Consider the following 24,878-nt stretch of genomic DNA (forward strand, 5'->3'; position numbering starts at 1 on the left):
AAGAGTGTGGTGCTGGAAAAACACAGCAGGTCAGGCAGTATCAGAGGAGCAGGGAAAGCGACGTTTTGGGCAAAAGGCCTTCAGGAATAAGGCTGGGTGCCTCAGGGTGAAGAGATAAATTGGAGGGGGGTGGGGCTGGGGGCAAGGTAGCTGAGAGTGCGATAGGTGGATGGAGGTGGCGGCAAAAGTTATAGATCGGAGGGGAGGATGGTGCAGATAGGTGGGAAGGAAGATGGACAGATGGTACCAGGTCATGAGGACAGTGCTAAGCTGAGAGGCTGGAACTGGGGTAAGGTGGGGGGAGGTGAAATGAGGAAACTGGTGACATCAACATTGATGCCATGGGGTTGGAGGGTGCCAAGGCAGAAGATGAGACGTTCTTCCTCCAGGCGTTGGGTGGTGAGGGAGTGGTGGTAGAGGAGACCCAGGACCTGCATGTCCTTGGTGGAGTGGGAGGGGGAGTTGAAATGTTCAGCCAACAGGGTGGTGGGGTTGGTTGGTGCGGGTGTCCCCAGTTCCAACTTTCCAGCTCAGTACCACCCTCATGACCTGTCCCACCTGTCCATCCTCTCCACCCCAGAGGCTCCCAGCCTTATTCCTGATGAAGGGCTTTTGCCCAAAACTTCGATTTTCCTGCTCCTCAGATGCTGCCCTACATTCTGTGCTTTTCCAGCACCACACTCTTGACTGCAACATCCTTCAGCACTGTCACAACCCCACCAACCTTAGTGTCATCAGCAACGTAAGTGACCCATCCTTCTAAATTCTCATCTGGGTCGTTTATAAAAAATGGCAAACAGCAGTGGCCCCAAAACAGATCCTTGTGGTACACCATGAGTAACTGGACCCCAGGCTGAACATTTCCCATCAAGCACCATCCTGTCTTTTTTCAGCTAGCCAATTTCTGATTCAAACAGCTAAATCACCTTCAATCCCATGCTTCCATATTTTGTGCAGTAGTCTACCGTGGGGAACCTTATCAACTGCCTTACTAAATCCATATACACCACATCAACCGCTTTACTCTCATCCACCTGTTTGGTCACCTTCTCACAGAACTCAATAAGGTCTGTGAGGCACAACCTACCCTTCACAAAACCATGTTGACTATCCCTAATCACATTATTCCTCTCTGGATGATTATAAATCCTATCTCTTATAACCTTTTCCAACACTTTACCAACAACCAAAGTAAGGCTCATTGGTCTATAATTACCAGGGTTGTCTCTACTCCCTTTCTTGCACAAGGGAACAACATTTGCTATCCTCCAATCTTCTGCCACTATTCCTATAGACAATGACAACATAAAGATCAAAGCCAAAGGCTCTGCAATCTCTTCCCTGGCCTCCCAGAAAATCCTAGGATAAATCCCATTGAGCCCAGGGAACTTACCTATTTTCAGAATTGCTAAAACCTCCTCCTTATGAACTTCAGTCCCGTCTAGTCTAGTAGCCTGTATCTCAGTATTCTCCTTGACAACATTGTCTTTTTCCAATGTGAATACTGACAAAACGTATTCATTAACCGCTTCCCCTATCTCCTCAGACTCCATACACAAGTTCCCACTACTATCCTTGATTGACCCTAATCTTTCTCTAGTCATTCTTCTATTCATAATATACCTATAGAAAGCTTTAGGGTTTTCCTTGATCCAACCTGCCAACGACTTCTCATATCCCCTCCTAGCTCTTCTTAGCTCTGTCTTTAGGTCCTTCCTGAATAATTTGTAACTCTCAAGCACCCTAACTGAGCCTTCACATCTCATCCTAGCATAAGCCTTCTTCTTCCTCCTGACAAGAGATTCAACTTCTTTAGTAAACCACAGCTCCCTCAGTCAACTACTTCCTCCCTGCCCGACAAGTATATATTTATCAAGGATATTTAGATGTAGCTGTTTTTTGAATAAGCTCCACATTTCAATTGTGCCCATCCCCTGCATTTTCCTTCCCCATCCTATGCATCCTAAATCTTGCCTAAATGCATCATAATTACCTTTCCCCCAGCAATAGCTCTTGCCCTGCGTTGTATATCTATCCCTTTCCATCACTAAAGTAAACATAACTGAATTGTGGTCACTACCACCAAATTGCTCACTTAACACCTGGCCTGGTTCTTTACCCAGTACCAAATCCAATGAGGCCTCACCCCTTGTTGGCCTGTCTACATACTGTGTCAGGAAACTATCCTGCACACAATGGACAAAAACTGACCCATCTAAAGTACTTGAACTATTGTATTTCCTGTCAATATTTGGAAAGTTAAAGTCCCCCATAACAACTACCCTGTTATTCTCACTCCTGTCCAGAATCATCTTTGCTATCCTATGCTCTTCATCTTTGGGACTATTCAGAGACCTATGGAAAGCTCCCAACTTTCTCCTCTCCTTTCTTGTTTCTAACCTCAGCTCACGCTACCACAGTAGATGAGTCCTCAAACGACCTTTCTGCTACTGTAATACTGTCCTTGACTAACACCTCCCCCTCTTTTACCATCTTCTCTGTTCTTGCTGAACATCTAAATCCTGGAACCTGCAACAACCATTCCTGTCCTGCTCTATCCATTTTTCCGAAATGGCCACAACATCAAAGTTCCCAGGTACTAACCCATGCTGCAAGTTCACCCACCTTATTCCGGATGCTCCTAGCATTGAAGTTGACACAGTTCAAACCACCTTCCTGCTTGCTGGTGAACTCTAGTGACCTTGAAACCTCATTTCTGACCTCACTATTCTCAACCTCCTCAACACTTGAGCTACCATTTAGGTTCCCATCCTCCTGCTGAATTAGTTTAAACCCTCCTAAAGAATATTAGCAAATTTCACCCCCAGGATATTGGTACCCTTCTGGTTCAGGAGTAGACCATCCTGTTTGTAGAGGTCCCACCTTCCCCAAAATGAGCCCTAATTATCCAGGCATCTGAAACCCTCCATCCTACACTATCCCTGTAGCCACGTGTTCAACTCTCTCTCCCCATTCCTCACCTCGCTAGCACGTGGCACAGGCAACAAACCAGAGATAACAAAGCTGTTTGTTCTCGCACTAAGCTTCTACCCTAGCTCCCTGAATTTCTGCTTTAAATCCCCATCTCTCTTCCTATCTGTCATTAGTGCCTTTGAGGGGGCTGCTTCCCCTCCCCCTCAAGGATCCCGAAAACAAGATCTAAGACATCATGAACCCTGGCACCTGGGAGACAACACATCAATCGTGAGTCTCTCTCATTCCCACAAAACCTACTATCTGTCCCCGTAAATATGGAGTCCCTAGTGACTAATGCTCTGCTTCCCTTCTGAGCAACAGGGACAGACTCTGTGCCAGACACCTGTACCCTATGGCTTATCCCAAGTAAGTCGATCTCCCCAACAGTATACTTGTTCTTGAGGGGATCGGCCACAGGGGATCCCTGCACTGTCTGCCCGTTCCCTTTCCATCCCCTGATGGTAACCCATTTGCCTTTTCCTTGGACCTGAGGTGTGACTACCTCCCTGTACCCCCTCTCAATAACCCTCTCTACCTCCCGAATGATCCAAAGTTCATCCGACTCCAGCTCCAGTGCCCTAACATAGTTTTTGAGGAGCTGGAGTTGGGTGCATTTCCCACAGGTAAAGTCAGCAGGGGCACTAGTGGTGACCCTGCTGATATTAATTAGAATAAAAAATTAGTATAAAATGCTGACCTAATAGTGACTTTTAGCAATTGTGACAAACCCATCTTGTTCGTAAATATCTTGTAGTGAATAAATCTGCCATCCTTACTCAGTCTGGCTACATGTCACTCCAGCGATATAATTGATTCTTAACTGCTCTTGGGTAATAAGGGATGGACAATGAACGCTGGCCAAGTTCGTGGAGCACTGGGAACAAAAGCTGTTGCATATCTGGTTAAGGTCGGATGAAAGAATGGGATGAGGTGACAGCAATCTGACTAACTGGATGACTTTGGAGTTGGAATTGTATAGTCAAACGCATCAAAGGCTACAAGAAACTCTCTTATTTCTCAATTATATGCTACTGCCTTTCGATATCATCATCAAAAACATAGATCCTGCACCTATACTGCCAACCTCATCACCACATCTCTCCATTGATCCACTGTCACCAAATGATCAGACAGCCTGATCTACTTCAGGGTGGCCTAATGGTGACTATGGAATCATTTTTGATTGTTCTGAAAACCATCTGGTTCATGACTGTCCTTTCCTTACCTGATCTGGTTGTGATCTAGACCCACAACCATGTGGTTGATTCTTAACTGAACAATGAGCGATGTGCAATAAATGCTACCTATCCAGTGGTACCCTCATGCCATGCATGAGAGGAAAACAATGCACTGAAAGAGAAGAAATTTCCTTCAATAATGTATTCTGAAAAAGCTGGGAATGGGTTGAGCAAAAAGTGGGATTTTGAGGGACTGCAATTTTCCACAAGAAAAGCAGTCCACATAAACTTCCAAAAGTCAGAAAGAGATTCAGGTCTGAATCAGGGATATGATCCTACACGTATGAGAGCACTGAGAGCTAATGACTGGTTTTGGATGGCTTCTGAAACCCATCTCATTTACCAGTTTCTGACCTTTGGGGGAAAGCCCACTGAGGAGTCAGGACATCTGACAGATAAATGTTAAATGGATTGACAGTTTCGAGTATCATTTTTAGGTGCAGTATTCTAAGTTATTTGTGTTTTTTATTGCAGCAATTGATCATTGTATAGGCAAGGCGATCATTTCATTGATCAGCATCATCGAAGTGCTGGGATATATTGGATTACTTTTCCAATTGAAAGAAATGTTATAATGCATTGCAAACTGAAGAAAACAGTGCTTGGGAATTCCAGTGTTGTAATCTGATCCGATTTCACTGCTTTTCAAATTTAAAGTAAATTCTCTTCAGCTTCCAGATATTTTCTAATCGATCTGTTCAGAGATGTTATCACACACCTTTAAAGCAGGTGGTACTTGAACCTGCTGGCTCAGAGGCAGGGACACTACCACTGTGCCACAACCTCTCTTCAGTCTCAACTTTGGCTTTGTTGACACTTGCTTTATTGACAGTTGTAGCTTAGATGTCTATTGATAAAGTTCCCCAGAAGCTGGTTAGAAAGGTTAAAGTTCATGGAACAAGAGATAATGTACCGGCATGGATTAATGATTGGCTAACACACAGAGAGCAGGGTAGGAATAAATAGATCATTTGTGTATTAATGAACTGTGACTTGTGGGGTACTGCAAGGATCAGTACTTGGAATCCAGATGTTCTTCTTTTTATTTATTCACAGAATGAGGGTGTCGCTGGCTAGGCCAACATTTATTGACCATCCCTAATTGCCTAGGGGGCAGTTGATATAGATCTGGAGTCACATGTATGCCAGACCGATAAGGATGGCAGATTTCCTTTCCTGAAGGGCATTATTGAACCAGATGGGTTTTTATGACAACCGACAGTGGTCATGGTCATCAGATCCTTAATTCCACATTTGTTTCTTATTGGATTCAAAATCCCCCATTTACCGTGGTAAGGTTTGAACCCAGATCCCCAGAACATGAGCTGAGTGTCTGGATTAATAGTTTCACAATAATGCCATTAGGTTGTTGCCTTCCCCAGATATACATTCATTATTTATATAGATTATATCGTTGTCATGAAAATGAACCTTCCAGCTCAGCGAGGAAACCTACATCCAATTAAGAACATATCTATTTCAGCCTTAAATGTACTCAATGATTTAGTCTCCACTGCCTTCTGGGGCAGTGAATTCCCTAGATTCACCACTCCTGGCTCAAGAAGTTTCTCCTTATCTCCATTCTAAAAGGTCTTCCCTTTATGCAAAGGCTGTGCTCTCGGGGCCTAGTCTCTCCTACCTATGGAAACATCTTCCCAACATCCAATCCATCCAAGCCATTCAAAATTCCGAAAGTTTCAATTAGATCCCCCCTCATCCTTCTAAACTCCATCGATTATGGATCCAAAGTCCTCAAACGTTCCTCATATGTCAAACTTTTCATTCCTGGGATCACTCTTGTAAACCTCCTCTCAACTCATTTCAGGGTCAGTACATCCTTCCTGAGATATGGGGCCTGAAACTGGACACAATACTCCAAATGTGCTCTGACCAGAAAGGGTGTTTGGGGAAATTAGGTCTGCATTCTCTCGAGTCATGAAGAATGAGAGGGGATCTCATTGAAAATTACTGAAGGGATAGAGACAGGGTAGAAACAGTTAAGAGATTTTTGTTTTTTGGGGGAGAGTAGAGCCATGTGTACATTTTAAAATAAGGGAGATGAGGAGGGGTGTTATGAATCTTCATAATTATCTACCCAAGAACACTGTGAAAGGTCACTTTTTGAGTATGTTTAAGATCGAGATTGATAGATTTCTGATTACTAGTGGTATACAGATAACGATGATAGATTGAGTAAAAGGATCCAATCAATCATGATAATTATTGAATTTTGGGGGGTAGATTTGATGGCTTGAAAGGCCTACATCTGTTTGTATCTTCCTAGAAAATTGCAACTCATTGCCTTTTGTAGTTTCAATGGTTTCTAAATTTCAGTCCAGCTGTAATGGTTTATTTTGACAGATTATGAATGCTTGGGTATATAACAAAATCACTTATTTCAGCAGAGCAATCACAAAAATAAATCAATGAATTGCGAATGCTGAAGATCTGAACGAAAACAGAAATTACTGGTAAAACTCAGCAGGTCTGGCAGCATCAGGGGAATGAAAGCAGAGATAGTGTTTAGAGTCTGGTGAATCTTCAGCATGGTTCTGATGAAGCGTCATTGGACTCGATATGTTAATTCTGCTTTCCACCTGCAGATGCTGCCTGACATGCTGAGTTTCACCAGCAATTTCTGTGTTGGTTGTGATCATAGTTTGATTGACAGTTTTGAGAAGTAAATAAAAGATTGTTTGCCTCAGATGTGATGACTGATTTTTCTTTTGTTTATTTTTAAAACTCAATTGCCTCATGAGAGGATTTACATTTCTCTCATTGGGTCATGATATTTAAAAAATATAAATAATTATGTTTCTCTGTAACAGTATTTATAAATGTGTTCATGGACCGTGAGTGACACTGGCTATGCCAGTATTTTTATTGTCTATCTCAAATTACTCTGTTGAAGGAGGTGATGGAGGTGAGTTCCTTTTTACAAACACTGCAGTCCATGGGATGTAGGGGCGCAATCTGCCCAGAGGGAATTCAAAGGTTTTGCTCTGATACATCTTCTGCTTTCGTCCTTCCGTGTAGTAGATGTTGCAGGTTTAGAAGATGTTCTTAAGGAAAGTTAGTGAGTTATTGCAGATGATATATATCGCTGCCACTGTGCATTAGTGGTGGAGGGAGTAAATGCTGAAGGCAGTGGCTGCAGTGCCAAACAAGTGGCTGCTTTGTCCTGGGTGGCTGCAAATTCCTGTGCACTCATACATGCAAGTGGGTGGAATTCCATCACACTCCCGACTTAAGCCTTGGAGATAGTTGATAGGCTTTGGGAAGACAGGACACAAGTTAATTGGTACAGCATTTCCTAGTGTCTGACTGGGTCTTGTAGCTGAAGTATTTATATACTTAGTCCAGTTCAGTTTCTGGTTAATGGCAACTCCAGAATTTTGTAAGGTATTCAGTGACAGTGATGCCATTGATGTCAAGGGGCTGTGGTTATTTTCTCTCCTGTTGGAGACAGCCATTAGATGCTAATTTTTGAAGTGTGCATGTTATTTGACAGCCCAAGACTAGTTTTTCCTAGGTCATGCTGCAAATTGACACAAACTCTTTCAGTATTTGAGGCATCATGAATGGTGCTGAACATTATACAATCATCGGCCAACATCTCCACTCCTGACATTATGATGGAGGGAAGGTTAATGATGAAACAGCTGAAGACGGTTGGGTCTAGAACACTTCTCGGAGGTACTCCTGCAGAGATATCCTGGAGCAGAAATGATTGACCTCAAACAAACACAACCATCTTCCTGTGGGCTAAGGCTGACTCTGTCCAGAAAAGAGTTTTGTCCCCAATCCCCATTAGCTCCAATTATGTGAAGGCTCTTTGATGCTGCACTCAGTCGAGTTGGAGGATTGAATCTGTTCTGCTTTTTGTGAGCTATATAAGCATAATGAGCATTTGGAAGGCATAAAAATCTATAAAACAAAAAAAAAGCTAATGCCAGTTTTGTAAGCACCATTAAATTATACTTTTCTTTGTATGTGCTTTGTATGTATGGCATCACCATTACTGTATCTATTCATGCTCTCTTTTCTCCTTTCTAATCCATTTCATTTTTGTTCTTCTGTTCTACTTTTGCCCATGCTCCCTATTCAGCAAACTATAATAGTTCCCACAAGATTGATGCAAAGCTTAATTTCGTTTGTGGTACAGTTCAGAATAACTCAGTCTGAACACAACTTTCAAGAACATTCTTTCCTTATGATGCTGCTTCGTAACCTCAATCTGCTCCGCCTTTTTCCACTTGCTTTATCTCCTGGAAATATTTCATAGCCAGGTCTGGATAGTTCCCAACATTACTTTGAGTCAGGCCAAGTTTATGTCAAAGCCATGACTTCTGATAGAAATCAGTGTTTCACATCATGATTTTAATCCTATGCTAGTTGCTTAGTTGTAGAAAACTGAAATGGTTAAGCCAGCACAGCACATGTATGATGTTGACTGCTGCTGGAATTGTACTGCCATGCAATGTTAGTGACTGCAGCATCAATACATTGCCATCTACCCAATTAAAACCCAGCCAGTTAACACTGACATCCACCTCTCACTGATGGGATGGAAGGGGGTCTTCAATGATACTCTACAATAATTTATGCTCAATTCAGTTTCTTTACTGAACACTAAATCGACTTCTATTGCCCTGTGAATTATTGGATTCCCAATCATAATGACGCAATATGTAAAAGAATTTCTCCCTCTGCATATTTTCTCAAGATCATCTGTCAATTGTCTTAAATCTGTGTCTGCTGGTTACTGAATGGTTTGGCAACTGTGAATGGTTACGCCTATGTCCTCTCTCAGAACCCTTCATAAACCAGAAGAAATCTATTATATCTTCCCAAAGCTTCCCTTTCCATGAGTATTTGGAGGAAAAAGGTAAAGTTGTCATAGCCCAAATGGACCATAGGGCTGCTCTCTCATTAGAGAGGCGACTGGTGTTGATTTAACCTGAGGATCACCATGCCTCAGGGGAGGGCAAAGATTAATAAAGGACAGTCCCTCATGACAACTTGAGACGGTACAGGAATCAAATCCACGCTGACAACAACACTCTGCATTACAAACCAGCCATTCAACCAACGAGCTAACCAACTCTTCCTCAAAAGGCAGTGGAAGCAGAATCTTCAAATATTCTGAAGTCAAAAGTACAAATTCTTGATTAGCAACAATGTAAAATATTATGGAGGGACAGTGTAAGCAGGAATGCAGAGTGGTCAGATCAACCATGATCTTCTTGCACGGTGTAGCAGGCTCAAGGTGCTGAGTGGCTTACTCCTGTTCCTGATACATATACTCTGACAAGAAGAACCCCAGAGTTTCCACACACACCACAAAACTGAAATCACTCATCTTTGGTAACACGTTAGTAAATTATACATCTCCTCCAAAGCCTTGGTATCCTTCCTCAAAGGTGATGCTGAAAACTGGACATCATACTCCAGCTGTCGCCTAACCAATGATTATCGAGGGTTTAATATAACTTCATTGCTTTTCTGTTTCTCCACCTCTGTTTCTAAAGCCCTAGATAGCGTCAGCTTTTGCTTTTTGAAACATCTTGATCGATTTCAATGAGTTTTACAGGTACAACCTCCAGGACTCTCTGCTCCTACACACTCATCAAAATTGTACAATGTAGTGCTGCTCAAACGTTACACCTTGTCACATTCCAATCACCACCATTTTCCACTTTTGTTTTATTTCTCCCTTTATACATAATTGTCTTTTTTTTGTTTGACTTGTCCATTTGTCGACTTCTGATAGGAAAGAAAAATTGGTTTGTTTTTCTGGAAGGAAGAAGTCAAAGGAACTGAAGGGCTTTCTTCATCTAAAAAAAAGGAGATAAACCTTGAGAGTAACTTTGCAAGCAACATCAAGATGGAGAGCAAGAGCTTCTTTATAGAAGAGAAAAGAAGGGAGGGGCCAATGTTCATATAGGCCCTTTAGAGAATAAAATAATAATGATAAACCAGGAAATGGCAGAGGAGTGGAAGAAAAGCATTTCCTTCAGTTTTCACAGCAGAAGATTGGCATTCCAAAAACTACTAAATAATCAAGAGGCAAAAGGAGATAAAGTAAATACAATACAAATACAAACTAATGGAATGAAAGACCAACATTTCTCCTGGGCCTGATGAGATGCATCCTAAGATACTAAAGGAAGTAGCTGCAGACATAGTGGATGCACTGTAGTAATCTTCCCAAGAGTTTGTAACTAGGGGAGGGTCACAGGGATCGGTTCTGGAGCCAATGTTATTTGCATTATATGTGAATGACCTGGATGAGGAAAGTGAATGTACTGTTGGCAAGTTTGCGAATGACAAAAAAGATAGGTGTGGCAGCAAGTGCTGAGTGTGACATTAAGGGTTTACAGAGGGATATAGACAGATTAAGACCATGGACAAAACTTGACAGATGAAATATATTGTCGGAAAATGTGAAGTTAAGCAGAAAGAATAGAGGAGCTGAATATTATTTAAATAGACAAAGACTACTCAGCACAGAATAAGGGGTTACCTATTTAAAAAAGAGATGAGGTGAAATTCAGAGGATAGTGAGCCTGTGGAATTCCTTACTCAAAGGGATGTAGAGGCTGGGTCATTAAATATGTTCAAGGCTACGGTAGACACATTTCTAATCTGTGAGTGAATCAAGAGTTATGGGAAAAGGCTAGAAAATGGAGTTGAGGATTATCACATAATCCGTGATCTCATTGAATTTTGGAGCAGACTTCTTGGGGTGAATGACTTAGTTTAGCTCCTACATTTTAAAGTCTTATCTTCTTTTATAACAACCTTCCTGTCATCATGCTCTCAAAGAAGCAAGATATCAAAATGTATGTGGTTTGTAAAAGAGATATTTGTGAGCTCCTTCAGTGAAAGAAGGCATAGTTTCAGGAGGGAGTTAAAAATAATCCTGAACATTAATTTAAAATGTTGAGGGGCAAATCACAATCAATCTGGTTTCCCTGCTTTTAAATTTTAAATGGCATCACTCACTGACAGAAAGTTTGTACAGATTTGCAATGAGGGGTGATGCAGGTAGTTATGCTTCTCACTATGTGCCCGCATTGCTCAGAAAAAATGTTTCTTTGTCATTCTCACAAACTAACACCACAGGGTACTCTACGTCATTGACTGGTAATGTTTCATCTGTGACCTCTCATGTTAGATGAGCTGCCTGTGTTGATGATGAGGATATTAAAATCCTGATGCCTCTTCAGTGCTTCCACCAGGTCACTCAATCTCCTGACCAGTTACCCATGTCAGATAAATACTGAGTGAGGGAGACAGATTTGATAGAGGGTGGGGTGTGGGATTGTTATGTGATATTGTTTCTTTTTGTCATTGCAATTTGAACAGAAAAACAAATGAATCATAGGCAAAGAAAGTGGCCTTAAAACAGCCTGACAATAAACCATAAATCACATGGAGATGTAATGTGTTAAGTGGATGGGGTTTTGAACGGTTAAACTGCTATCACCTTTCTCCATCTCTATTCTTTTTTCCAGGAAGTGCAAGCAATATTATTTTGTAAGAAAATCAATCTAGAAGTATGAATCATTGATTTGTAATATTGACGGTAAGGCAAAAAGAATTGGGAAATTAATTTCTGTTTTGGTTAAACATTGCAGAATTGAACAATGGGAAAAATGAAGAGGAAGAGAATTTCCAAATGGTGGGTGGAATGGATGGGAGAAATTAATGATGAATGTACAAGGTACTGTTTAAGAGATGGATTTTACATGCTGCCTATTCAACATCCAGTAAACCTTGAGCAGCAATTTCCCTCTTTCAACTTTGAGAAGACCAAAGCCATGATATACAGACCCTGTTATTTAAATCCCTTCCCGAGCCACATAATTCTTCCCTCCCTTTGGCCAGTGGTGGAAGCTGAACCAGGCCATTTGCAACTGAGCTGTCCTTGTGACCTTGAGTTGAGCATGTGACTCCAAGAGTGCCTACTTTCACCTCCATGACTGTTTCCAACTCTGTCTCAGACCGTCCGTGTGTCTGTCACCTCCAGTCTCAATTAGGAATGAATAGCAAAATATGGTTTTTCCAACAATGCTCACATTCCATGGGAGAACTACAAAAACACTATTCCAATAAGCAGCCTCCAGCTTTGAACCCTTCATAAATTTAAGGTCCATCCAAACCTTTACATGAGATGTCAGGTTCTGTTCACTTCTCTTGAGAACATAGTAGTAAGGGGAGCCATTTGGCCTTTCTACCTTGCTCAGTCATTCAATATGATCTTCTTTCTCAATGATGTAGTCCCACTTTTTCTCCTTACCCTTGATGCTTTTAAGATCTAAAAAAAATTACGTTCTCTTTCTTGATATATTCTCAGAGACCCAGCTTTCTGCGGTAACAAATTACACAGCTTGACCGCCTTCTGAGTGAGAAATGTTTCCTTCTCTCAGTCCTAATCCATATGATGGCACTGTGACATTTGATCTGAGACTCCCTAAGCAGCAAAATAACCCCTGGGCAAGTGGCGTGTATTCCATCACTCTCCTGCCTTGTGCCTTGTAGTGGACAGGTCTTGAGGAGTCTGGAAGTGAGCCTCTCTCCACAGAGGTCCTAGCCTCTGACTGGCTATTGCAGCCACAGTATTTACATTGCTCATCCAGTTCAGTTTCCAGTTGATGGCATCCCCAGATGGTAGTTGGGATTCATCAATGAGTAGAGTAGAGCCTTTTATTTGTCAATTCTACCAGATACAACAGTTACAGTAAAAATGAGACAGCGTTCCTCCAGGACCGAGGGTGCCACATGGACAGCACAAACTATACACCCATACACGGCATAAAGTGCATAAGAAGTGCAAAACACACAAGTTACAATGTAATAGAAGAATGATAAATAATAGGCATTTTCTATCAGCAATTTGAAGTTGTGCATGGGAAAGAGTCTGATCATACTGTGTTCAGGAGCCTGATGGCTTGAAGTAAGAAAATGTTTCATAGTCTGGCCATGAGAGACCGAATGCTCTGTTATCTTTTGAGTGAGGGGTATGAGGAGTCTTCCACAATGCTCTTAGCCAGTGGTAACACCATTGAACATTAAGGAGTGATAATTAGACACTCTCTTTTTGAGAAAATTATTGGGTAGCAATTCTGTGCCTCATGTTCTACTTGCCTTATTAGCAGCCCAACCCTGGATTTTGTCCAGGAATTGCTGCATTTTAACATGAACTGCTTCAGCATCTGAGGAGTTGTGAACGGCACTAAATGTTATGCAAACAGTGAACATGCCCAGTTCTGATAAAAAGAATAAAAGTTGACAAAACAGGCAACAGTCTGAGGCACTCCTGCAGAGCTGATCTGTAATTAGGAAGGATTGGTCTCCAAGAACCACAACCATTTCCATTTGTGTTAGGTATGTCTCCAGTCAACAGAGGTTTCCACCTAATTTCCTTTCACTCATTTGCTACAATTACTTGATGCCATACCTTGTCAAATACTGCCTTTATGCCACCTTACCTCTAGAGTTCAGGTCTTTAGTCTACTCTTGGGCAAGACTGTAATGAGGTCAGTAGTTAAGTGGGCCTGGCAGAATCTAAACTGAGCATCAAGGAATAGGTGTCATTTGATTGCACTGTTGATGATGCTGAAGTGGAAGATGGCGTGGGGCAGGGTAACACTAAGCACACAGACACACAAGGTGGCTGCTGAGCCATCAGTTGGTCAACCTGACACATAAGATGGCCACTGGATCACAACATGGACAGAAACAGCAGAGCAGATACAGACACTGCCTGAGACCACCAGAATGCCAGCGCAATGCACTTGATTAGTTTAAGGCGGGTGGGGGAGAGAATACACACGAGTAACAAACTGCCTGCCAAAGTGTCTGGGTTCAGCCAGCACCTCTTATAGAAATGCTAACAACTTGATCCAGACTCAATATGAAACGTTAATGGCCAGGGCTGCAGTATTTGCCCTTCTCAGGAAGAGTGATGAGCGCCCATTACTACAGCAGTGGATTTCCATACAGCATTGAAACTGACATTGTTTACACTGGAACTGACAATGGAACTGACACGGAAATTAACAAAGGCTGCACTGGAACTGACAACTGACTATCAAAACTATCAATGATTCTGTAACAATTACTATAAACAAACCATGTGCAAAGACAATAATCTCATTCCTGACCAATTGTCTCTCAAGATGTATAAAAATTTTCGACATGTGCTCCAGGTTGAGAGAAGACTCGCAGCTGACCACGGGGGTTGGTCCTTTTCTCTCCTCGGAGCTCCAGTATTTCCTTGTTCAATAAACTCTGTCATTGAACCCCAACTGACTCCGAGACTGGTGATTTTCCCCATAACAATGCCTTCCATCACTTTATCAATGAAGGAGTAGACTATTAGGGGCAGCATTTGCCCGTGTTGGATTTGTCCTGCTTAATGTGTACAGGACATACCTGGGCAAATGTTCCACATGGTCAGGGAGATTCCTGTAGTGTTGTTGTACTGCGTTAGCCTGGTGAGGAGTTCACAAGTTTTTCAGGACTATTGCTGGAACTTTATCAGGGCCAATTGTCTTGGAAGCATACAGTGTCATCTGCCATTTTTTAATATCCCCCGAAGTGAATCAAATTGATTGAAACAGGATCTCAGTAGGAGGCTGAGATGGATCATTCACTTGACATTTCTGGCTGAAGATAGTTGGAAATGTATTAGCCTTGTTTTTGCAATAATAGGCTGGTCTGAGAATGAGGATATTTGTGGAGTCTCTCTCCCCCTTCAGTGTTGCGCTGTTCACTATTATTCACACCTCGATGTGGCTGGTCTGCAGATCTTAGATCTGATTCATTGGTCATGGGATCACTTTGCTCTGTCTATTGTATGCTGCTTCTGCTGCCTGGCATGTATGATCTCCTGTGTTATAGCCTCACCAGGGTGACAACTCATCTTTTAGTAGGCTCAGTGCTGCTTTATCTTCCTTAGTCTCACAATACCCAAGATATTTCCATTCTTCTCATTTTGGTCTATTGACATCTACAGGCATAGCCACAAGTAACAGAGCAAATTGTCAAATGCTTAAGCCCAAAATTATTAAATGTTCAATCTCACCCACCAATCCATCTCTCTTCTCTTTTAAGATTCCCTTTAAGGTTTACACTTTTGACTAGTTACTTGTCCTAATGTCCCATTGTTGTTCTTTTCATTTATCCATATGGCAACAAAGCATTATTGAATGGTTTTTGGTTTTCTGCATTAAAGATGCTATACAAATGCAACTTATTACGATTGTGAGGGGTGGGGGTAGGGAAGATTTGGCTGTAAAATGCAATAAATCTGACTTTTCCTGAAATTAATTCATCCTAAAAGGTAAAGCCTTACTTTTTTAAGGAAATGTATCCTGATTTGCCTGATTATCTGTATCTGCCTCAATCAGCAAAAGTTAGGCTGTACGTCCAGCAGTAAAGAATGTTTTGTTAGGAAATATACAAGTTAATGTGGTTTGAAGCAAAAAAAAGCTGAACACAACGCTACAGTTGATCAAATCCTTTGGTAATTTGCACCTCTCGCATTTGCACTGAGTGCGTGGGTGGTGAAGATGAACAAACCACTAAAGAAAAAGCACGCAGAGCTACTGATGTATTGGATGTATTGCATCTGTAAAACATGTCAACCGCTTATACTCTTCTAGATCATCAGACCTAGCAACCATGACCCTCTCAGGTGTAATGTAATATGCTCAAGGGTCAACTCCCCTCACCAACAGTAGTAGACTCACCAACTTTAAGGGCATTTAAATGGTCATTAGATAAACATATGGATGAGAATGGAATAGTGTGGGATAGATAGGCTTCAGATTGGTTCCACAGGTCAGTGCAACATTGAGGGTCAAATGTACTGTGCTGTAATGTTCTATGTTCTTTCTCCACTTTGCAAGCGTTGGTTTGTTTATTATGCACCTCACTGCAGTACCAGGGCTAGTCATTCAGAAATCAGGGTTTTACTTGCTTAAACCCTACTAAGAAAGCACCATAGGAGAAAGTGAGGACTGCAGATGCTGGAGGTCAGAGCTGAAAATGTGTTGCTGGAAAAGCGCTTTTCCAGCAACACATTTTCAGCTAAGAAAGCACCATAGCCCTCCAACAAGGATGGTTATGTCGTTGGAGAGACAGAAAGTGATCTGAAACAGACGGTGATCTCCAGTGTTAGGGGGAAGGGCCCGCAGTGATGGACTTGGGTGCTATTGGAGACTCACAAAACCACTGCTCAATGTTTCCTGGATGGTTCACCAAAGAAAAATCAGACTTTCGCCATTCATGGATTTTGCTGTAGTGCTTGAAATAATTGGGTCGATAAGAACAGCAAAAATGTTGCCGAAAGCCACACAAGTAGTAGCAAAAGAACTTCCATTCTACCCACCAGGAAGTAGCAATATCGCAATTCTACTGGAGGCAAATGGGGTCACTCGTGGTGTGTGAGGAAAAGACAAAGGGCAAATGACAACTGAGAGACTATTTATTGCTTGTTTGTCAGAACCCAAGAGTGTTTTGGTCAATGATATGATTCACCAAACCGTGATGTCTGAATCCTGGGATAATGGGGTAACCACAACTGCTTCAGGACTAACAAAGCAAGACACAACAACTTTGTTGGCATGGATTCAATGGACAAAATTGCCTTCCTCTATCCCATGATGCCTCTATCATTCATAAGGTAATTGATAGTATCCACAAATCAATTGACACAACAAAGAGGCCTGAAAAGTAACTAGGCCATGCTGAGCACATGGTTAAGTCAAATGTAGGAGCAGGAATCCCAAGGTAAAAGGAGGGGGTTCTGGCCTGCAGTCAAAGCAAGCCAAAGAATGCAGAAGTTACAGGGCAGGCTAACACGTGAGCTAAACCTGCTGTAAGGGTAATATACCCCTGGTGTTTATAGGGGGCTAAGATTGAATTCTATGACCAAAACGAGAATATGATGTCAGATCAGGAAGAAATTTTGAATCATTCTCTTTCTAAACTACAGGCTTCTTCCCTTCACTATGTTTTCACAGTCTTGAATTGCAAACATTGCATTCACTGAACTTCTTTGAAATTGCAGCTAAAGGAGTATTGAGAAAACGATGACAGGAAATCAAACTGATTGCACTTGTTTCCTCCTCCTCGTGAGGTTAACAGCCAAGACCTTGCTTGCTGCAGATCCCGCAAACTGATAATGCCATGCATAAACCATCACAACTTGACATTTCTCTTTCTTCCTCTTTTTACTGATGGTACAGACATCTGGTAAACATGTTACAACTTATCCGTATCATTTTGCAAAGTAAGGCTTTCACATGCGGCACTCTCAGTACAGCACTGGGTGGAAATCTGGTGAGCCAGCACAGTCTCTCATCTCACATGTACATCCCAACTACCTTTCAATACTTTAGTGAACACAAATGCTTTTCAATCTATTTAGTGCTGGCTAGCGGTGATACTGATGGATTCTAATTTAGTCTCCATAATGGATGCATCTTTGTTGATGTTTCAATGTTGTTTCCCAGTTTTCAACTGTGAAGCAGAAATATTCATCCAAGAAATTTCTACCTTTTCTTGATTTCATTGTACTGTTCTATTTTCTTCCCTAGATCCCAACACACTCTCTCAACACTCTTCCACCTCTGTCTTGCTGTGTCATCCATTCTTTACTTCCACTCATTACAATATATGGACTTTGGAATGTCTTTGTGAACTTCTTCATTTTAGAACTCTCTCCAAAAACCTGTTTAGAATACATCCCCTCAACTGTGTTTATACCCACTTCACTAGTGGGCGGCACGGTGGCACAGTGGTTAGCACTGCTGCCTCACAGCGCCTGAGACCCGGGTTCAATTCCCGCCTCAGGCGACTGACTGTGTGGAGTTTGCACGTTCTCCCCGTGTCTGCGTGGGTTTCCTCCGGGTGCTCCGGTTTCCTCCCACAGTCCAAAAGATGTGCAGGGTCAGGTGAATTGGCTATGCTAAATTGCCCGTAGTGTTAGGTAAGGGGTAAATGTAGGGATATGGGTGGGTTTCGCTTCGGCGGGTCGGTGTGGACTTGTTGGGCCGAAGGGCCTGTTTCCACACTGTAATGTAATCTAATCTCATCTAATGTAATCTAATCTAATAATCTAATCACTCCAATTCCTCCCTGACTTATTATTAATTAGCCCCCGTTCACCCTGCAAAGCTTTTCAGGATATCTTCAAACAAAAGCTAAATACTGCAGATGCTGGAGAACTGAGATAGAAGCAGAAGCACAGCCAGCCTGGCAGCATCTGTGGATAGAAAAACAGACTTTGAGTCTGGCATCACTTTTCTCCAGAACGGTTCGTATTAGATTTGAAACATTAATTGCGTTTTTCTCTCTCCACAGATGTTGCCAGCCCTGCTGAGTTTCTTCAGCACTTTCTGTTTATATTGGTGCATAAAGAAAATTAAAATGGGGCTGGACCATTCATGCACGCTGTCTATTTGTGGAGGAGTTAGTGGCATTGTCGTGAAGTCACTGGACTCATAATCCCAAAGACCAGGCTACTGATCTGGATTGATACTGAAATTTTATTGCAATGAAATTTTTTTAAAAATGCAATCATTAGCTAGTCCAACTGCAACGATTGTTGTTAAAACTTACTAGCTCACTAATGTCCTTTATGAAAGGAAATGTGCTACTGTTACCTGGTCTGGCCTGCATGTGACTCCAGACCCACAGCTATGCTTTTTGGACAGTTAAGTGTGGGCAATGAATGTTGGCCTGGCCAGTGACAGTTCCATCCTATGGACATATATGTAAAAAGAAATTCAAGTACAATTTGCCGGGAGGGACCTTATTTTTACTAAAATTGTTGAGGCTATCTTCCAAAAATGAGTTTGATCAATATCTGTTAGACAGGAATATGAAGGATTATTGAGCAAGTGTAGATGAATGGAATTAAGAAACAGATCAGATTGACATAACTGAATGGCAGTACAATCTTGAGAGGCAGAATAACCTGTTCCTGTTCCTGTTATTCAATGCAAATTATATTTCAATCTTTGGACATTTAATCTTGCTTATGAAATTTCAGACCACAAGCGTTCATCCCACCAATCCTGTAACTCCTCGAATAAAACTTTATTTTGAATAATCGGAGATAAAGGATGTAAATGCACTTTTCAATGCATCTCTCCATGAGCCGCTTTCTGTCCTGTTCAAAATCCACTCCCATTGGCGTGTCTTTATTAAGCAATATATCTTCAGAATTCACCCCCAATGAACCATTTCAAAGATTCTTCTTTCTGCCTTTCCATTTCATGGGGGTGGTGCAATGTGCCTTGATCACCTTTGTATCAACCTTCATTGTTTTGGATTTGGTGGGTAGTTTTACAATTAGTTGACCTTCCCATCACAAATCTCCCCATTGATCTGAGCTGGGGACCTAAGCCTTTTCAATATTTGATATAAATAAAGAGGAGGAAAAAAAACCTGCAAAGGCTAGAAATATGAAACAAAATCAGTAAGTTTGGAAAACACATTTTCAGGTGGCATCTAGAGAAGGTACAAATGGAGATTTAGTCCCAGTTACTGCAATCCTTCTTGTAGTGATTGTAATGAGGTCAGCCAGGTAGACCTCATACAATCTGGGTTCCCTGATTGGACTGTTAATCTGGTCTGATCAAGAAGCCTTTGTTGACGCATAAAAAGAGGAATGTCAGACATGCTGGCTCTGAGGGAGCTGGACCAGGTACAAGGACATGTAATTAAAGGGTGACTTGCTGACAGGATACTGGCCTCTGTGGAATTATTTCAATGGCAACAAGAGTAAAGCATGTTCCTGAAGAAATTTGCTCACAACTGTCATCTTTGAGTTGGGATAAGCATTTCTGGCATCATGTTGTTATTTGAAAAGCTTGACTCATTTGACCCTGCCATCAAGACTGGGCTCAATATGGAAAGAATGTGTTATTTTTTCCAGACAAATGACTTTAGGGCAGATGAAAAGCAATGAATAATTCTCCTGACAGTTTGTGGATCTGCAGCTTTTTTGGTCCTTAGGAGCCTACCTTTACCTGAGGCACCAGACACTAAAATCTTTCAAGAGTTGATGGATTTAGTTAAGGAATATTATGACCCTAAGCCTCCTCGAATTCTGAGACATTATCATTTTTACCTGGCAATTCAAGAACCAGGGAAATCCATATCAGGATTTTTGACTAGTTTAAGACAACTGGCAGAGGTGTGTGAATTTGGTTTAACCCTTAATGAGATGCTGAGAGACCAGTGGGTATGTGGGATTAATGATGTAACCATGGAAAAGTGCCTACTGGCTGAAGCCCAACTGGACTTCAAACAGGCACTACAATTGGCTTTATCATTGCAAAATGCAGCAAGTAGAGCCTATGAGTTGCAGGGTGTTCTGATGGAAGTGGACACCCTCGCCAGTCCAACTGTGCTTGGGAGATACAACTTGAGTGAAGGTAATACAACCTCACTCAGGACCTACCCTGAACAGAGGGACGCTAGGTCAGTGCACAGCAAAACCCCAAAACAAAGCCAATCCTTGGCCAAATGGTTAAAACTTTCTTCAAGGTCTGGGCCAGCAAGCCATTGCGAAATCAAGATAGCAAAGGAATCATACTAGACCTGAATTGAGTAAGAGAACTCATAGGCTGCTATCTAGGAGAATGTATGGAATGTATACCCTGGAAGGCCCATCTACATGTGGCTTGGGACAGTTAAATTGCTAAGCAACATACAAATCAAAACAAAGGTCTGGTTAAATAGTCACCTGGTTCTAATGGAGGTCGATGCTGGCACGGACATTTCAGTGATTGTAGAACCAGTCTTTTCCAAAGTTTGCTCTGGACTTCAATGCTTATGCTTGCCCAAGACCTCAGCTAGACTGAGAGAACCTATATCAGGGAATGTTTACAGCTTAAGGATACAATTTCAGTCCCAGTCTCTTATGAGAAGCAGCTGCTTCAGTTACCACTGACTCAGGCCCAAGCCTAATGGGGCCAAATTGGTTGAGAGAGGTTCACCTGGATTGACTCAACAATTCTCAATTAGAAAATGGCTTCCTGAGTGAAGTCTTAATTAAATACCTGGATATTTTTCAGGAAGGTCTAGAGAGTATCAAAGGAGCTAAGGTCACCTTGCATGTTGAGCGGGAAGCAGTTCCACACAGTGCCATTTGCCTTATGGGCAAAAGTAGAGGCAGAAATCAGGAGGGTGGAAAGTGAAGGGATCGTCAAACCAGTACAGTTTGTGGAATGGGCAGCACTGGTCATACTGATCGTGAAGCTGATAGATGAGTTCACCTTTGTGGGGATTTTCAACACACAATAAATTGCTTTTTGTAGCTGGATAAGTACCCAATACTACTGTTGCAGGCAGGCTATTCTATGCGCCTACCACTCTCTGAGTGAAGAAACTACCCCTAATATCTGTTCTAAATCTATCATCCCTTAATTTAAAGCTATGTCCCCTCATGGTAACCTTCACCATCCGAAGAAAAAGGCTCTCACTGTCCACCCTATCTAACCCTCTGGTTATCTTATACCTATATCTTAAGTCACCTCTTAACTTTCTTCTCTCCAACAAAAACAACCTTAGTCGTCTCAGCCTTTCTTCATAAGACCTTCCTTCCATACCAGACAATATCCCAGTAAACCTCCTCTGAACCCTTTCCAAAACTTCCACATCCTTCCTATGATGCGGTGATGAGGACTACATGCAATACACCAGGTGCGGCTTTACCAGTGTCTTGTACAGCTGAGGGATGACCTAGTGGCTCCGATACTCAATCCCCGTACCAATAAACACCAACGCACCGCATGCCTTCTTGACAACCCTATCAACCTAGGTGGCAACTTTCAGGGATTTATGCACCCGGACACCGAGATCTCTCTGTTTATCTACACTGCCATGGATTTTACCATTAGTCCAGTACTCTGTATTCCTGTTACTTCTTTCGAAAAGTGAACACTTTTCCTCAATAAACTCCATTTGCCACTTCTCAACCCAGCTCTGCATCTTATTTATGTCCTTCTTTAACCCACAACATCCTTCGGTACTATCCACTTAGTGTCATCCTCAAATTTACTAACCCACTGCTTTACTAACTTCACTGCCCACATCTAGATTACATTACAGATCACAGGAAAGCCACACACACAGACCAAGTCCTAAACTATGAAAGTAACCACCCCAACACACACAAACGAAGCTGCATCAGGACACTATTCAAAAGGGCCACAACACACTGCAGTACACCAGAACTGCAAAAAGAAGAGGAACACCTATACAAGGTATTCGCCAAAAACGGATACCCGCGCAACTTCATCAACAGATGCCTAATAGAAAGACCACGGAACGAGGACATACCACAACCAAAAGGACTAACCACACTACCATACATCAGGAGCATCTCAGAACTGACAGCCAGAACTACTGCGACCCCTAGGACTCATAACGGCACACAAACCAACAGCCACGCTCAGACAACAACTCACCAGAACGAAGGACCCGATACCCAACATGAGCAAGACGAATGTAATGTACAAAATACCATGCAAGGACTGCACAAAACACTATATAGGACAAACAGGAAGACAGCTAACAATCCACATACATGAACATCAACTAGCCACGAAAACCACTATAAACACTGGAGGAAACATCAAAGAAGCGCTTCGCAGGAGGCTCCCAAGCACTGATGATGTCGCCTAGCCAGGGGACGAAATGTTTGCAACAAAAACTTCCAGCTCGGCGAACAGAACCACAACAACGAGCACCCGAGCTACAAATCTTCGCACAAACTTTGAAGATTACAGATTACATTAGTGTGGAAATAGGCCCTTCGGCCCAACAAGTCCACACCGACCCACCGAAGCGCAACCAACGCATGCCTCTACATTTACCCTTACCTAACACTACGGGCAATTTAGCATGGCCAATTCCCCTGACCTGCACATCTTTGGACTGTGGGAGGAAACCGGAGCACCCGGAGGAAACCCATGCAGACACGGGGAGAATGTGCAAACTCCACACAGTCAGTCGCCTGAAGCAGGAATTGAACCCGGGTCTCAGGCGCTGTGAGGCAGCAGTGCAAACCACTGTGCCACCGTGCCGTCCAGATCATTTATAAAAATGACAAACAGCACTGGCCCCAAAACAGATCCTTGTGGTACACCACTCATAACTGAGCTCCAGAGTGAACATTTCCCATCAAACACCACCCTCTGTCTTCTTTCAGCGAGCCAATTTCTGATCCAAACTGCTAAATCACCTTCAGTCCCGAAACTCCGTATTTTGTGCAATAGCCTACCATGTAGAACCTTATCAAATGCCTTACTGACGTCCATATACACCACATCAACCACTTTACCTTCATCCACCTGTTCTGTCACCTTCTCAAAGAACTCAATAACGTTACTGAGGCACGACTTACCCTTCATAAAACTGTATTGACTATCCCTCATCAAATGATTCCTTTCCAGATGATTATAAATTCTATCCCTTATGACTTTTTTCAACACCTTACCCACAACTGAGGTAAGGCTCACTGGCCTATAATTGCCATGGTTGTCCTGACTCCCCTTCTTAAACAAGGAACAACATTTGCTATCCTTCAGTCTTCAGCATTACCCCTGTCGACAATAATGACATAAAGAAATAAGCCAAATGCTCAGCAATCTCATCCCTGGCTTCCCAGAAAATCCGAGGATAAATCCCATCCAACCCAGGGGTCTTATCTATTTTGAGATCTTCCAAAATTGTTAAAATCTCCTCTTTGTCAATCTCAATCCCATCTAATCTAGTAGGTGTATCTCCGTGTTCTCACTAATATTGCCCTTTTCCAAAGTGAATACTGACAAAAAGTATTCATTAAGTGCTTCCCCTATGTCTTCAGATTCCACATTCAACTTCCCACTAGTACTTTTGATTGGCCTTAATCTTATTCTGTCATTCATTTATTCCTGATATACCTATAAAGGTCTTCGGGTTTTCCTTGATTCTATCCACGAACAACTTCTCATTTCCCCTCCTGGCTCATCTTAGCCTTCTATTTAGATCTTTTCTGGCTAACTTAGAATTCTCAAGCCCCCTAACTGAGCCTTCGTGCCTCATCCTCATAAAGCCTTCTTATTCCTCTTGACATGAGTCACGTGTATATGCAATTACAGTTAGATGAGGATTCCCAGAAGTATGCAAAAATACCCATAAGGGTTTGTACCATTATGCAAGACTGCCATTTAAGTATCACCAGCCTGTGCAATTTTTCAGCGGATGATGGAAAATATTTTGCAAGGTCTACACCATGTTGCAATTTATCGTAATGATGTGTTAATATCAGATAAGAGCAGTAAGGAGCACTTAGAGAACTTGAACATAGTCCTTAGATGGTTCTTCCAAGTGGTGTACACCTAAGGAGGAAAGATATGTGTGTTTCAGGTACCTCTAAGTGACCTACTCAGGCTATAGAGGGGACAAGACTACGTTACACCCATTGAGAAATAAAGTGAAGGAGATGAAATGTGACCGGCTACCATATCTGTATCGAAGTTTAGATCTTACCTTGGGATGGTGAATTATTACGGAGAGTTCATACATAACCTGGCCTCTATCCTGGCACCTTTGCATCCACTCCTAGAAAAAGATCAGCCTTGGAAACAGCCA

General features: G+C 42.2%; 1 long non-coding RNA gene across 1 annotated transcript in view; it reads right to left on the minus strand.

The window, feature by feature from the left end:
• Positions 1 to 24,878, minus strand: part of LOC122548509 — a 66,362-nt gene extending 41,484 nt beyond the window's left edge. Inside the window, exon 1 of the long non-coding RNA XR_006311256.1 lies at positions 24,777 to 24,878. This is a non-coding gene — a long non-coding RNA (uncharacterized LOC122548509). The remainder of the gene's footprint in view (positions 1 to 24,776) is intronic.

This window comes from Chiloscyllium plagiosum, chromosome 3 (genome assembly GCF_004010195.1).
Source record: "Chiloscyllium plagiosum isolate BGI_BamShark_2017 chromosome 3, ASM401019v2, whole genome shotgun sequence".
NCBI classification, from domain to species: Eukaryota; Metazoa; Chordata; class Chondrichthyes; order Orectolobiformes; family Hemiscylliidae; genus Chiloscyllium; species Chiloscyllium plagiosum.